The following is a 13375-nucleotide window of genomic DNA, read 5'->3' on the forward strand; positions in this document are numbered from 1 at the left end:
AATTCAGTAACCTTAATCATATGGGGTAATAGAATAAAAATTGAGTCTTCCCTTGGGAAATGGAAATAATTTTTTTATACTATCTTGGATAGATTTTAATATATAAAGTAGTTAAAACATTCGAAGAACCTTCGTGAAATACAGAATGGAGAAATTCCAAATTTACCCTTCCAGTATGCTGTTTGTAGCTTTTAATGGTAGGTCTGAGTTTTATAGATATAATTGGAGCAGCGAGATGACTTATTCTCAAAAAAGGATCTGGAATGTTTATTGTGGTGTACAGGGAACTGATATTTTTAAGTGCCTGTGAGTGAAGTTCACTGCTGGTTTATTTGGGTTCACTTTTATTACATGTATGTTTAATAGAATTTGTCCTCAAAGTGAAAGCTAGCTCATTAAATTAAGGAGATTTATTCTGAGTTTAGTTTAAGTCAGTTTCTCTCTGCAAAACTACATGATTGCCTCTATTGCTGATGTATGTAAAGATTGTAGTTTGGGGAAATGTTCAAAGGAATGACGTGTTTGCAATCTAACTCAAAAATTCTTCCAGCAATAACTGTTCGATATAACCTAAAATAGAATACTATGAGATGCATCACAGAAGGGGAGAAATGAGTTTAAATTAATCTAAAATTCTGGTCATCGTACTTAAGTGTGGCACTCCTCAAATGATCAATATATGGCTCTTAAATTTTAGAATGCACTATTACTATGTGAGGCCTTCAAAGAAGAGGTGATTCGTGTACAGAGTAGGTGCATTCCCATGAGAGGGAAAAGAAGAGCATCTAAGGCTTGAGCTCCTTGGATGACTAAAGATAGAGATTAAAATGAGACAGAAAAAGGAGGCTTATGACAATTGTAAGGTTAATAATTTTGTAGAGAACCAAGCTGAATATAGAAAGTACAGAGTGGATCTAAAAAAGGACTGAGTGGCAAAGAGAGACCATGACGAGAGATTAGTGGCTAACGTAAAAGGGGACCCAATAGTCTCCTTAGAAACACACAAATAGTAAAAGTGTCATCAAAGGAAGGGTGGGCCTGAAAAAAGGGTCCAAAATGGAGATGATCTTGTGGAGGCAGAGGTCATGGCTGAGGTACTAAATGAGTACTTTGCATCTGTCTGCATCAGAGAAGAGAATGCTGCTAATGTAGTTGATCTGCTGAGGGGAAATAATTATGGGGCTATGGGGAAAGAGTAGGGACTTGGGATTAATTGGGAAGCTTCACTGCAGGCATGATGGGCCGAATGGCTTCCTTCAGAGATGTATCATTCTTGAGTCTATGGTAATGCATGTGTAAACAATTGCTTTAAAATGGAGTAGAATTGCACATATGATGCACTTTTGTTGTTAGCTTTGGCACAATGTGCCAGCTAGACTTGGTTAGGCATTTTCATATCTGGATCAATGTTTGTGGGTTTGAGACTCACTCAGACTTGGCGCATAACGTAGGTTGATGGTTCACTTCAGTAATGAGGGAGTACTAAATTGTCAGAAATGCTGTCCTTTGGATTAGATGTTACACTTGTGTTCTGTCTCCTCCTCCTGTTTCCTTGGCCAATACTCCTCCCTGAGCCAAAACCACCTTTAAAAAGATGTGTTCACTGGTCATTAATTTTAATAACTCATGTTGTTTACCAACATAGTTGACTGTGAACATTAAACTTGTGTTATTCTTTCTCAGGATGTGGGCGTTGCTGACATTTATTACCCATTCCTAGTTACTCAGAGAAAGTGGTGATGGTGGGCCACCTTCTAGAACAGCTGTAATAAGAACAAAAGAACATAAGAAATAGGAGCAGGAGTAGGCCATACAGCCCCTCAAGCCTGCTCCACCATTTAATATGATCATGGCTGATCCGATCATGTCTGCTGTCCATAACCCCTTATTCCCTTATCGGTTAAGAAACGATCTATCTCTGTCTTAAATGTATTCAATGACCCAACTTCCACAGTGCTATGAGGTAGTGAATTCCACGGATTTACAACCCTCAGAGAAGAAATTTCTCCTCATCTCAGTTTTAAATGGGCAGCCCCTTATTCTAAGGTTATGCCCCCAAGTTCTAGTCTCCCCCATAAGTGGAAACATCTTCTCTGCATCTACCGTGTCAAGCCCCCTAGTAATCTTATACTTTTCGATAAGGTCACCTCTCATTCTTCTGAATTCCAATGAGTTGAGGCTCAACCTTTCCTCATAAGTCAACCCCCTCATCCCCGGAATCAACCTAGTAATGATTTGATTCAACTGAGTGGCTTGCTAGGTCACTTTTGAGGGTAGTTAAAGGTCAACCATTTGGCATAGGTCAGACCAGGTAAGGACAGCAGATTTCCATTCCTAAAGCAGACTGGTGAACCAGTTGTGTTTTTATGATGATCTGTCAGCCTCATGGTCACTTCTACTGATAACCATTTTTTTTTTAATCCATGTTTTTTTAACTGAATTCAAATTCTCAAACTGCCATGGTAAGATTTCAACTTGTATACTGAGTTATTAGTCCAGGCCTCTGGATTACTCTTCCAGTAACTTAACCACTACATGACCGTACCCTAATGCTACTGCATTACTTGTATCATTCATTTGTGTTGAGCAATATAAAACATTAATCATTATGTTAATTGTTAGCAGCAGGAGGTGTCTTAAAAGCATATCACAGCTAATGTGAATTTAGGATTGGAATTAGTGATCAGTAGGTAAAAATATTTGTGTCCTGGAAATGCACAGTGACTTCCAAACCCCCAACTGTTCTGAAAAATTGTGGGGGTCCTGTGGAGTCGAATCAACTTGAATTTGGCTTTACACAATAAAAATTTGTGTTGGTCTATGTGGACAGCAATTTTTTTTGTGAAACTTTTTTTCTGGCTTTATACCCAGTTGAAATAAAAATGTGGCTAACTGCAACATAATAGACGAGAATTTGCTGTTTTAAAAATAAAATAATGAGGCTAATGGCACTCCACTTATTTCTGCGCAAATCGGACAGCAACTTCAAGTGAACGCAGCGTTCAATGTGATAATCTGCAAATTGCTCTCCACAGCTTATTACTCCATTGAAAGCTAAACGCACCACAGAAAGTTGGGGCTTGTCCATTTCTGTCTTAAGTATCCTTTTTAATGGAATGATCAGTCTTAATTACTGCCAAACAGCCTCTGTCGTTGAAAATGAACTTTTACAGTCCTCTTGCACCAGCCCTGTATCCAAGGAGGATTGGAAGATTATGGACAGTACCTCCACAATTTCCACCTTTTACTTCCCTCAGCATCCTAGGATGCATCTCATTTGGTCCTGGTGACTTATCTACTTTTAAGTACAGCCAGCCTTTTTAGCACCTCCTCCTGAACAATTTTTATCCCATTCAGTATTTCAACTACCTCCTCTTATGAGTTTGGGAGCATCATCTTCCTTGGTGAAGACCGATGCAAAGTACTCATTTAGTACCTCATCCATGCGTAGGTCTCCATTTTGGTCTCTAATCAGCCCCACCCCTCTTACTATCCATTTACTATTTATATGCCTACAGAAGACATTTGGATTACCTTTTATGTCAGCTGCCAATCTATTCTTGTACTCTCTGCCACTTTTATTTCCTTTTTCAATTCTCTGAACTTTCGATATTCAGCTAGGTTCTTGCTTGTATTCTCAACCTGACATCTGTTATACGCCCCTTTTTTCTGCTTCATCTTGCTCTCTTTTGTAATCCAGGGAACTCTGGCTTTGGTTCCGCCTCGTGGGAATGCACCATGACTGTCCCTGAACCATCTCGTCTTTAAAGGCAGCCCATTGTTTGATTTATAGTTTTGCCCGTCTGCCAATCTTTGACTCCAATTTACCCAGGCCATTCTCCAGCCATTGAAATTGGCCTTCCTACAATTAAGTGTTTTTACTCTATTGCTCCCTGTCCTTTTCCATAGCTAGTCTGAACCTTATGATACTGTGATCACTCTTCCCTAGCTGTTTGCCGACTGACACTTCCTCTACTTGACCCACCTCATTCCTCTGAACCAGATCCAGCAATGCCTCCTTCCTCGTTGGACCGGAAATGTACTGATCAAGAAAGTTCTCCTGAACACACTTCAGAAATCATTCCCCTTCTCTGCACTTTGCACTATTACTATATGAGGAGAGTTGAAGTCCCCCACTCTCACTACTCTACTCTACTCTATAGTTCTTGAACCTCTAGAATTTCCCTGCAAATTTGCTCCTCTATATCCTTCCCTATAGTTGACGCCCTGTAGAATACGCCTAGTAGTGTAATGGCATCTCTATTGATATAATAGATTCTGTCCTTGACCCCTCCAGGACATTCTCTCTCTCCAGCATTGTAATATTCTTCTTGATCAATACTGCCACTCCACCTCCTTTCTTTTATTCCCTATGTTTCCTGAACACCTAGTATCTAGCAATATTTAGTATCCAATCCTGCCCTTTTTTGAGCCAAGTCTCCGTTATCGTCACATCAAATTCCCATGTGTCTGTTTGCGCCTGCAGCTCATCAACCTTATTTACCACGATTCATGCATTCACACGCATGTACTATAAACCTATCTTTTAAGTCAAGATGTGATCTTGTAGAAGTATACATAGAAACATAGAAAATAGATGCAGGAGTAGGCCATTTGGCCCTTTGAGCCTGCACCGCCATTCAATAAGATCATGGCTGATCATTCCCTCAGTACACCTTTCCTGCTTTCTCTCCATACCCCTTGATCCCCTCAGCCGTAAGGGCCATATCTAACTCCCTCTTGAATATATCCAAAGAACTGGTATCAACAACATTCTGCGGCAGGGAATTCCATAGGTTAACAACTCTGAGTGAAGAAGCTTCTCCTCATCTCAGTCCTAAATGGCCGACCCCTTATCCTAAGACTCTGTCCCCTGGTTCTGGACTTCCCCCAACATCGGGAACATTCTTGCCGCATCTAACCTGTCCAGTCCCATCAGAATCTTATTCGTTTCTATGAGATCCCCTCTCATCCTTCTAAACTCCAGTGAATAAAGGCCCAGTTGATCCAGTCTCTCCATATGACAGTCCAGCCATCCCTGGAATCAGTCTGGTGAGCTTTCGCTGCACTCCCTCAATAGCAAAAACGTCCTTCCTCAGATTAGGAGACCAAAACTGTACACAATATTCCAATGCCCTGTACAATTGCAGTAAGACCTCCCTGCTCCTATACTCAAATCCCCTAGCTATGAAGACCAACATACCATTTGCCGCCTTCACCGCCTGCTGTACCTGCATGAGGCTGCAGAGTGACTTGGACAGGTTAGGTGAGTGGGCAAATGCATGGCAGATGAAGTATAATGTGGATAAATGTGAGGTTATCCACTTTGGTGGTAAAAACAGAGAGATAGACTATTATCCGAATGGTGACAGATTAGGAAAAGGGGAGATGCAATGAGACCTGGGTGTCATGGTACATCAGTCATTGAAAGTTGGCATGCAGGTACAGCAGGTGGTTAAGAAAGCAAATGGCATGTTGGCCTTCATAGCGAGGGGATTTGAGTGCAGGGGCAGGGAGGTGTTACTACAGTTGTACAGGGCCTTGGTGAGGCCACACCTGGAGTATTGCGTACAGTTTTGGTCTCCTAACTTGAAGGACATTCTTGCTATTGAGGGAGTGCAGCGAAGGTTCACCAGACTGATTCCCGGGATGGCGGGACTGACATATCAAGAAAGACTGGATAAACTGGGCTTGTATTCACTGGAGTTCAGAAGAATGAGAGGGGATCTCATAGAAACGTTTAAAATTCTGATGGGTTTAGACAGATTAGATGCAGGAAGAATGTTCCCAATGTTGGGGAAGTCCAGAACCAGGGGTCACAGTCTAAGGATAAGGGGTAAGCCATTTAGGACCAAGATGAGGAGAAACTTCTTCACCCAGAGAGTGATGAACCTGTGGAATTCTCTACCACAGAAAGTTGTTGAGGCCAATTCACTAAATATATTCAAAAAGGAGTTAGATGCAGTCCTTACTACTAGGGGGATCAAGGGGTATGGCGAGAAAGCAGGAATGGGGTACTGAAGTTGCATGTTCAGCCATGAACTCATTGAATGGTGGTGCAGGCTCGAAGGGCCGAATGGCCTACTCCTGCACCTATTTTCTATGATTCTATGACCACTTTCAGTGACTGATGGACCATGACACCCAGGTCTCGTTGCACCTCCCCTTTTCCTAATCTACTGCCATCCAGATAATCTGCCTTCGTGTTTTTGCCCCCAAAATAGATAACCTCACATTTATCCACATTATACTGCATCTGCCATGCATTTGCCCACTCACCTAACCTGTCCAAGTCACCCTGCAGCCTCTTAGCGTCCTCCTCACAGCTCACACCACCACCCAGTTTAGTGTCATCCACAAACTTGGAGATATTACACTCAATTCCTTCATCTAAATCGTTAATGTATGTTGAAAAGAGCTGGGGTCCCAGCACTGAGCCCTGCGGCACTCCACGAGTCACTGCCTGCCATTCTGAAAAGGACCCGTTTATCCTGACTCTCCTTCCTGTCTGCCAATCAGTTCTCTATCCACGTCAGTACATTACCCCCAATACCATGCGTTTTGATTTTGCACACCAATCTCTTGTGCGGGACCTTGTCAAAAGCCTTTTATAAGTCTAAATACACCACATCCACTGGTTCTCCCCTGTCCACTCTGTTAGTTACATCCTCAAAAAAATTCCAGAAGATTCGTCAAGCATGATTTCTCTTTCATAAATCCATGCTGACTTGGTCTGATCCTGTCACTGCTTTCCAAATGCGCTGCTATTTCATCCTCAATGATTGATTCCAACATTTTCCCCACTACTGATGTCAGGCTAACCGGTCTATAATTACCTGTTTTCTCTCTCCCTCCTTTTTTAAAAAGTAGTGTTACATTAGCTACCCTCCAGTCCATAGGAACTGATCCAGAGTCGATTGACTGTTGGAAAATGATCACCAATGCATCCACTATTTCTAGGACCACTTCCTTAAGTTCTCTGGGATGCAGACTATCAGGTCCTGGGGATTTATTGGCCTTCAATCCCATCAATTTCCCTAACACCATTTCCTGCCTAATAAGGATATCCTTCAGTTCCTCCTTCTCACTAGACCTACTGTCACTTCGTACAATCGGAAGGTTATTTGTATCTTCCTTTGTGAAGACAGAACCGAAGGTCCGACTGCAAGGGATCTACGTTTGTCTTCACTAATCTTTTTGTCTTCACATATTTATAGAAGCTTTTGCAGTCAGTTTTTATGTTCCCTGCAAACTTCCACTCGTACTCTATTTTCCCCCTCTTAATTAAACCCTTAGTCTTCCTCTATTGAATTCTAAATTTCTCCCTGTCCTCAGGTTTGTTGCTTTTTCTAGCCAAATTATATGCCTCTTCCTTGGCTTTAACACTATCCTTAATTTTCCTTGTTAGCCATGGTTGAGCCACCTTCCCCATTTTATTTTTACTCCAGACAGGGATTTGCAATTGCTGAAGTTCATCCATGTGATCTTTAAATGTTTGCCATTGCTTATCCACCATCAACCCTTTCAGTATCCTTTGCCAGTCTGTTCGAGCCAATTCACGCCTCATACCGTCGAAGTTACCTTTCCTTAAGTTCAGGACCCTAGTTTCCGCATTAATTGTGTCACTCTCCATCTTAATAAAGAATTCTACCATATTATGGTCACTCTTCCCCAAAGGGCCTCGCACAACAAAATTGCTAATTGGTCCCTTCTCATTACACATCATCCAGTCTAAGATGGCCAGCTCTCTAATTGGTTCCTCGACATATTGGTCTAGAAAACCATCCCTAATACACTCCAGGAAATCCTCCTCCACCGCATTGCTACCAGTTTGGTTCGCCCAGTCAATATGTAGTTTAAAGTCGCCCATGATGACTGCTGTACCTTTATTGCACACATCCTTTATTTCTTGTTCGATGCTGTCCCAACCTCACTACTACTGTTGCTGGTCTGTACACAACTCCCACTAGCGTTTTCTGCCCTTTGGAATTACGCAGCTCCACCCATACCGATTCCACATCATCCAGGCTAATGTCCCTCCTTACTATTGCATTCATTTCCTCTTTAACCAGCAACGCCACCCTGCCTCCTTTTCCTTTCTGTCTATCCTTCCTAAATGCTGAATACCCTTGGATGTTGAGTTCCCAGCCTTGGTCACCCTGGAGCCATGTCTCCGTGATGCCAATGACACCATACCCGTTAACTGCTATCTGCGCAGTTGATTCCGAATACTCCTCGCATTGAGGCACAGAGCCTTCAGGCTTGTCTTTCTAACACACTTTGCCCTTTTAGAATTTTGGTGCAATGTGGCCCTTTTTGTTTTTTTGCCTTGGGTTTCCCTGCCCTCCACTTTTCCTATTCTCCTTTCTATCTTTTGCTTCTGACTCCATTTTATTTCCCTCTGTCTCCCTGCATAGGTTCCCATCCCCCTGCCATATTAGTTTAACTCCTCCCCAACAGCACTAGCAAACACTCCCCCTCGGACATTGGTTCCAGTCCTGCCCAGGTGCAGACCGTCCGGTTTGTACTGGTCCCACCTCCCCCAGATTGGCAGCAATAATGCTAAAGGTTACTTACTGATAAAGAAAAAAAGAAAAGAAAAGCTACTTGCCAATCACTTACCCCCTTGGCTGTGACGTCACCTTTTGATTTCTTTCTACTTTTTTGCCTTCTCTCGCTGCTGCAGCAGCACTGGCTGGCCTTTTTCGGCCTCTCGACACTGCCCGAGCTCCTTGACTGCCGCCTCACCGACGCGCTGGGCCTTTATAGGCCTCTCGACACTGCCCGGACTACCCGAGCTCCATCGGCTGCCATCTTACCGACGCGCTGGGCCATTATAGGCGCCTCGACGTCTCCGAACTCCTCCGACAATACAAATTGTTAAGGGTATGGAAAGCAATTTAATCTGGAATAATAGTTTACTTTAAATTGTGGGAGTAGAGCTTAAACTCTTCTGTAAACAAGGTCAAACCAGTAAAAGTTAATTTTAGGACTGATATCAGGAAATTCTTCACCGTGATCAATATATGGAATAAACTTCCAGTTAGAGTAAGGAGGCAAAAATCCTGGAATCATTTTAGAAATGTTAGGATCTCTTTGGATGAATAAATTAAGATGTGCTGAATGGTCTTTCTCTTCCTGTGATTTTGTAGCTCATCTCTACTGCATTCACAGTGTACCAATGGTGGAGAGGATGGATATTGAATTCAATGGCAGGATGTGAAGTGCTCCATTCCGGATGGTGTGGAGCATGAGTGTTATTGTGGTTGCACCAGTTGAAGCGAGTGATGCATATTCAGTCACACTCCTGACTTGAACCTTGTGGATGGTGGTAAGGATTTAAGGGATCAGGAGTCTCTGGGTGTTTGTGGCTTGCCCAGTTAAGCCTCTGGTCAGTAGTGACCTCCAAGATGTTGATAGGAGATTGCCCAATGATGGTGCCATTGAAAGTCATGGGGATATGGCTTGGCTTTCTCTTGTTTGAAATGATCATTACTTGGTGCCAGTGTGACCTGCTACTTGTCAACTGAATGTTATACAGACCCTGCTACAGACTGGCATGGGCTGGAGAGGTGGAAATGGAGTTGAATACAGAATCATCAGAGAATAACCCTGATCATGACCTTGTGGTGGAGGGCAGGTCATTGCTGAAACAAGTGAAGATAGCTAGGCTAAGGACTGTTCAAATGGAGCTAGGAAACCGATGGTGAGTTATGTAAAATGTTACTGTACTGTGCCGAAACTTATGATTTGTGATTTTCTGAAAAAAATGTCCAGATACAATACTACTTATTACGGAAAAAAATAACTATGGTAGGGAAATATTGAAATCTCAATTAGATTTTTTAAAGTTACAATTGAATTTTAATGATTTAATTTACATAGCGTTACATAAAATATACAGCACAGAAACAGGCCATTTGGTCCAACCAGTCCATGCTGGCATTTATGCTCCACTCTAGCCTCCTCCTGTCTTTCCTTATCTAAATCGATCAGCATGACCCTCTTCCCTTCTCCCTCATATGCTTATCTAGCCTCCCCTTAAAGGCAGCTATACTATTTGCTTCAATCACTCTCTCTTTGGTAGCGAGTTCCATTTTCTCACCACTCTCTGGGTAAAGAAATTTCTTCTGAATTCTCTATTAGATTTCTTGGTGATGATGGCTTCGTGTTATGCTCTTCCCCATAAGTGGAAACACTCGCTCGGTGTCCACTCTAAAACCATTCATAATTTTAAAGACTTCTATTACTATCATCACATGAGAAACCAGATAATTGTGCAGTTTTTTTTCAATTGAAAATTAAAAGCTGTCCCTGTCTCAAGAAGTTAAAGTATTGCTGCATGTTGCTTATTGTAGAACAGGTCCAACTGAATACAATTTTATAAATAGTGTGCTGCATGTCTCATCAGAGTCAGGTCGGGTGTATTATGTATACAACTCTTTTTGTAACCAGCATTCTACTGCCACCAGAGGGCATACCTGTTGGGGTCCCAAGGGATCCCAGCATCCCCTGGGAGCACTGTATATAAGCAGGCCTCCCATGCTGTACCAACACTCTGGAGTTAGAAGAAAGAGACTAATGTCACACTTACTCACGTCTACAGTACTCAATCACATTACTTTATTATGGACGTAACAACTGGCGACGAGATAACGAACCATCACGCGAAAATGCAGAGAACTGTTGGTATCCTGGAGAAATTCTCAGAAGGGGACGATTGGCAGGCCTTCGTGGAGCGACTCGACCAATACTTTGTGGCCAACGAGCTGGAAGGGAATGAGAACGCTGCCAAACAAACGGCGATCCTCCTCACGTCTGCGGGGCAACAACCTGTGGCCTCGTGAAGAATCTTCTTGCTCCGGTGATACCAACAACCCAATCGTATGAAGAACTGTGTACGCTGGTCCGGGAGCACCTAAATCTGGAGGCGAGCGTTCTGATGGCAAGGTATTGATTTTACACATGTCAACGGTTTGAAGGCCAAGAAGTGGCGAGCTACTTCGCCGAACTAAGGCGCCTTGCAGGACATTGCGAATTTGATGGATTCCTGGAGTAAATGCTGAGAAACTTTTTTGTGCTTGGCATTGGCCATGAGGTTATCCTTCGCAAACTATTGACTGTTGAAACACCAAGCCTGAGCAAAGCCACAACGATAGCCCAGGCATTTATGTCCAGCAGCGATAACACCAAACACATTTTGCAGCATAAAGATGTTTCGGCAAGTACTGTATACAAAGTAACGTCATTTTCAGGCAGGAATGCACATGGCAGATTGTACACGCCTACAGCTGCACGACCTCAAATGACTGAGTCCGCCATCAAGCGTTAATGCGAGGTAGTTAACACCTTGTTGGCGCTGCGGTGGTGATCATCGAGCCCATCAATGCCGCTTCAAACACTATGCGTGCAAAGGCTATGGAAGAATGGGACACCTCCAGCGATTGTGCAGACGACCATGTTGCAGAGGAAGACCGATCCATGGCGGATCAAACTGAATAGAGACTCAAACCGAGGAGGCAGAAGTGTACGGGGTACACTCCTTCACCACGAAATGTTGACCGATCATGTTAAAAGTTGAACTGAATGGAATTCCAGTATCCATAGAATTGGACATGGGTGCGAGTCAGTCCATCATGAGCAAAAAGGCCTTCGACAGGCTGTGGTGCAACAAGGCACACAGGCCCAAGTTGAGCCCCATTCACACCAAGCTGCGGACTTAGACTAAAAAGCTGATCCCTGTAATTGGCAGCGCAGCAGTAAAGGTCTCCTTTGATAAAGCAGTGCACGAACTACCACTATGGATAGTACCAGGAGATGGCCCCACACTGTTCGGCAGAAGCTGGCTGGGAATAATCCACTGGAACTGGGACGACATCCGAGCCCTTTGGTCTGCCAACGACGCCTCGTGCCCAGGTTCTGAACAAGTTTCCGTCGTTGTTTGAGCCCGGCATCGGAAGTTTCTCGGGGACGAACATGCAGATCCATTTGATTCCCGGTACATGACCCATCCACCACAAGGCACGGGCGGTGCCATATATGATGCGAGAGAAAGTGGTGATCGAGCTGGTCAGGCTGCAATGAGAGGGCATCATCGCACCGGTGGAGTTTGAGTGGGTCAGTCCGATTGTTCCGGTTCTCGAGGGCGATGGCACGGTCAGAATTTACGGGGACTATAAAGTAACGATTAACCGTTTTTCGCTGCAGGACCAGTACTTGCTACCCAAGGCAGATGACCTATTTGTGACGCTGACAGGAGGGAAGGCGTTCACCAAGTTGGACCTGACCTCGGCCTACATGACACAGGGGCTGGCGGACTCTTCGAAAGGCCTCACCTGCATCAACAAACACAAAGGTCTGTTCATCTACAATAGATGCCCGTTTGGGATTCGATCGGCTGCGGCTATTTATCAAAGGAACATGGAGAGTCTGCTAAAGTCGGTTCTGCGCACCGTGGTTTTCCAGGATGACATACTGATCACAGGTCGGGACACCATCGAACACTTGCAGAACCTGGAAGAAGTTCTTAATCGGTTAGATCATGTGGGACTCAGGTTGAAATGCTCGAAGTGTGTATTCCTGGTACCAGAGGTTGAGTTCTTGGAGAAGAATTGTGGCAGACGGCATCAGACCCACTGACACCAAGACGGAGGCCACAGAACGTGACTGAGCTGCGGTCGTTCCAGGGACTGCTCAATTATTTTGGTAATTTCCTACCCGGGTTAAACACCTTGCTAGAACCTCTACATATGTTGCTACGCTAGGGAGATGATTGGGTATGGGGGAAATCACAAGAGACAGCTTTTGAGAGAGCACGAAATCTGTTGTGTTCCAACAAACTGCTTGTCCTGTATTATCCTTGTAAACGTTTAGTGCTAGCTTGCAAGATGTCTTCGTATGGGGTCGGGTGTGTGTTACAACAAGTGAAATAATTGGGAACATTGCAACCGGTTGCTTATGCTTCCAGGAGCTTGTCCAAGGCTCAAAGGGTCTACAGCATGATTGAAAAAGAAGCTCTGGCATGCGTTAATGGGGCTAAAAAAAAATGCATCAATATCTGTTTGGGTGTAAGTTCGGGTTAGAAACTGACCATAAGCCGCTCATATCGCTATTCTCAGAGCAAAGGTATCAGTACCAATGCCTCTGCTCTCATCCAAAGATAGGCGCTCACGCTGTCTGCATTTAACTATGTAATTTGCCAGGCACAGAGAACTGCGCTGACACCCTCAGTCGGCAACCATTGCCCACCTCCGGGGTGGAAATGGCACAGCCTGCAGACTTGCACTTGGGATGGATGCATTTGAAAACAAAGTGTCACCCGTCACGGCCCGTCAGATCAGGACCTGGACCAGCCAGGATCCTTTACTGTCCCTTG

The 13375-nt window shown here is 43.9% G+C and overlaps 1 protein-coding gene across 1 annotated transcript in view; it reads left to right on the forward strand.

The window, feature by feature from the left end:
* Positions 1–13375, forward strand: part of LOC139264705 (protein canopy homolog 1-like) — a 100022-nt gene that overhangs the window by 51106 nt on the left and 35541 nt on the right. The window lies entirely within an intron of this gene.

This window comes from Pristiophorus japonicus, chromosome 5 (assembly GCF_044704955.1).
Source record: "Pristiophorus japonicus isolate sPriJap1 chromosome 5, sPriJap1.hap1, whole genome shotgun sequence".
Classification (NCBI taxonomy): Eukaryota; Metazoa; Chordata; class Chondrichthyes; family Pristiophoridae; genus Pristiophorus; species Pristiophorus japonicus.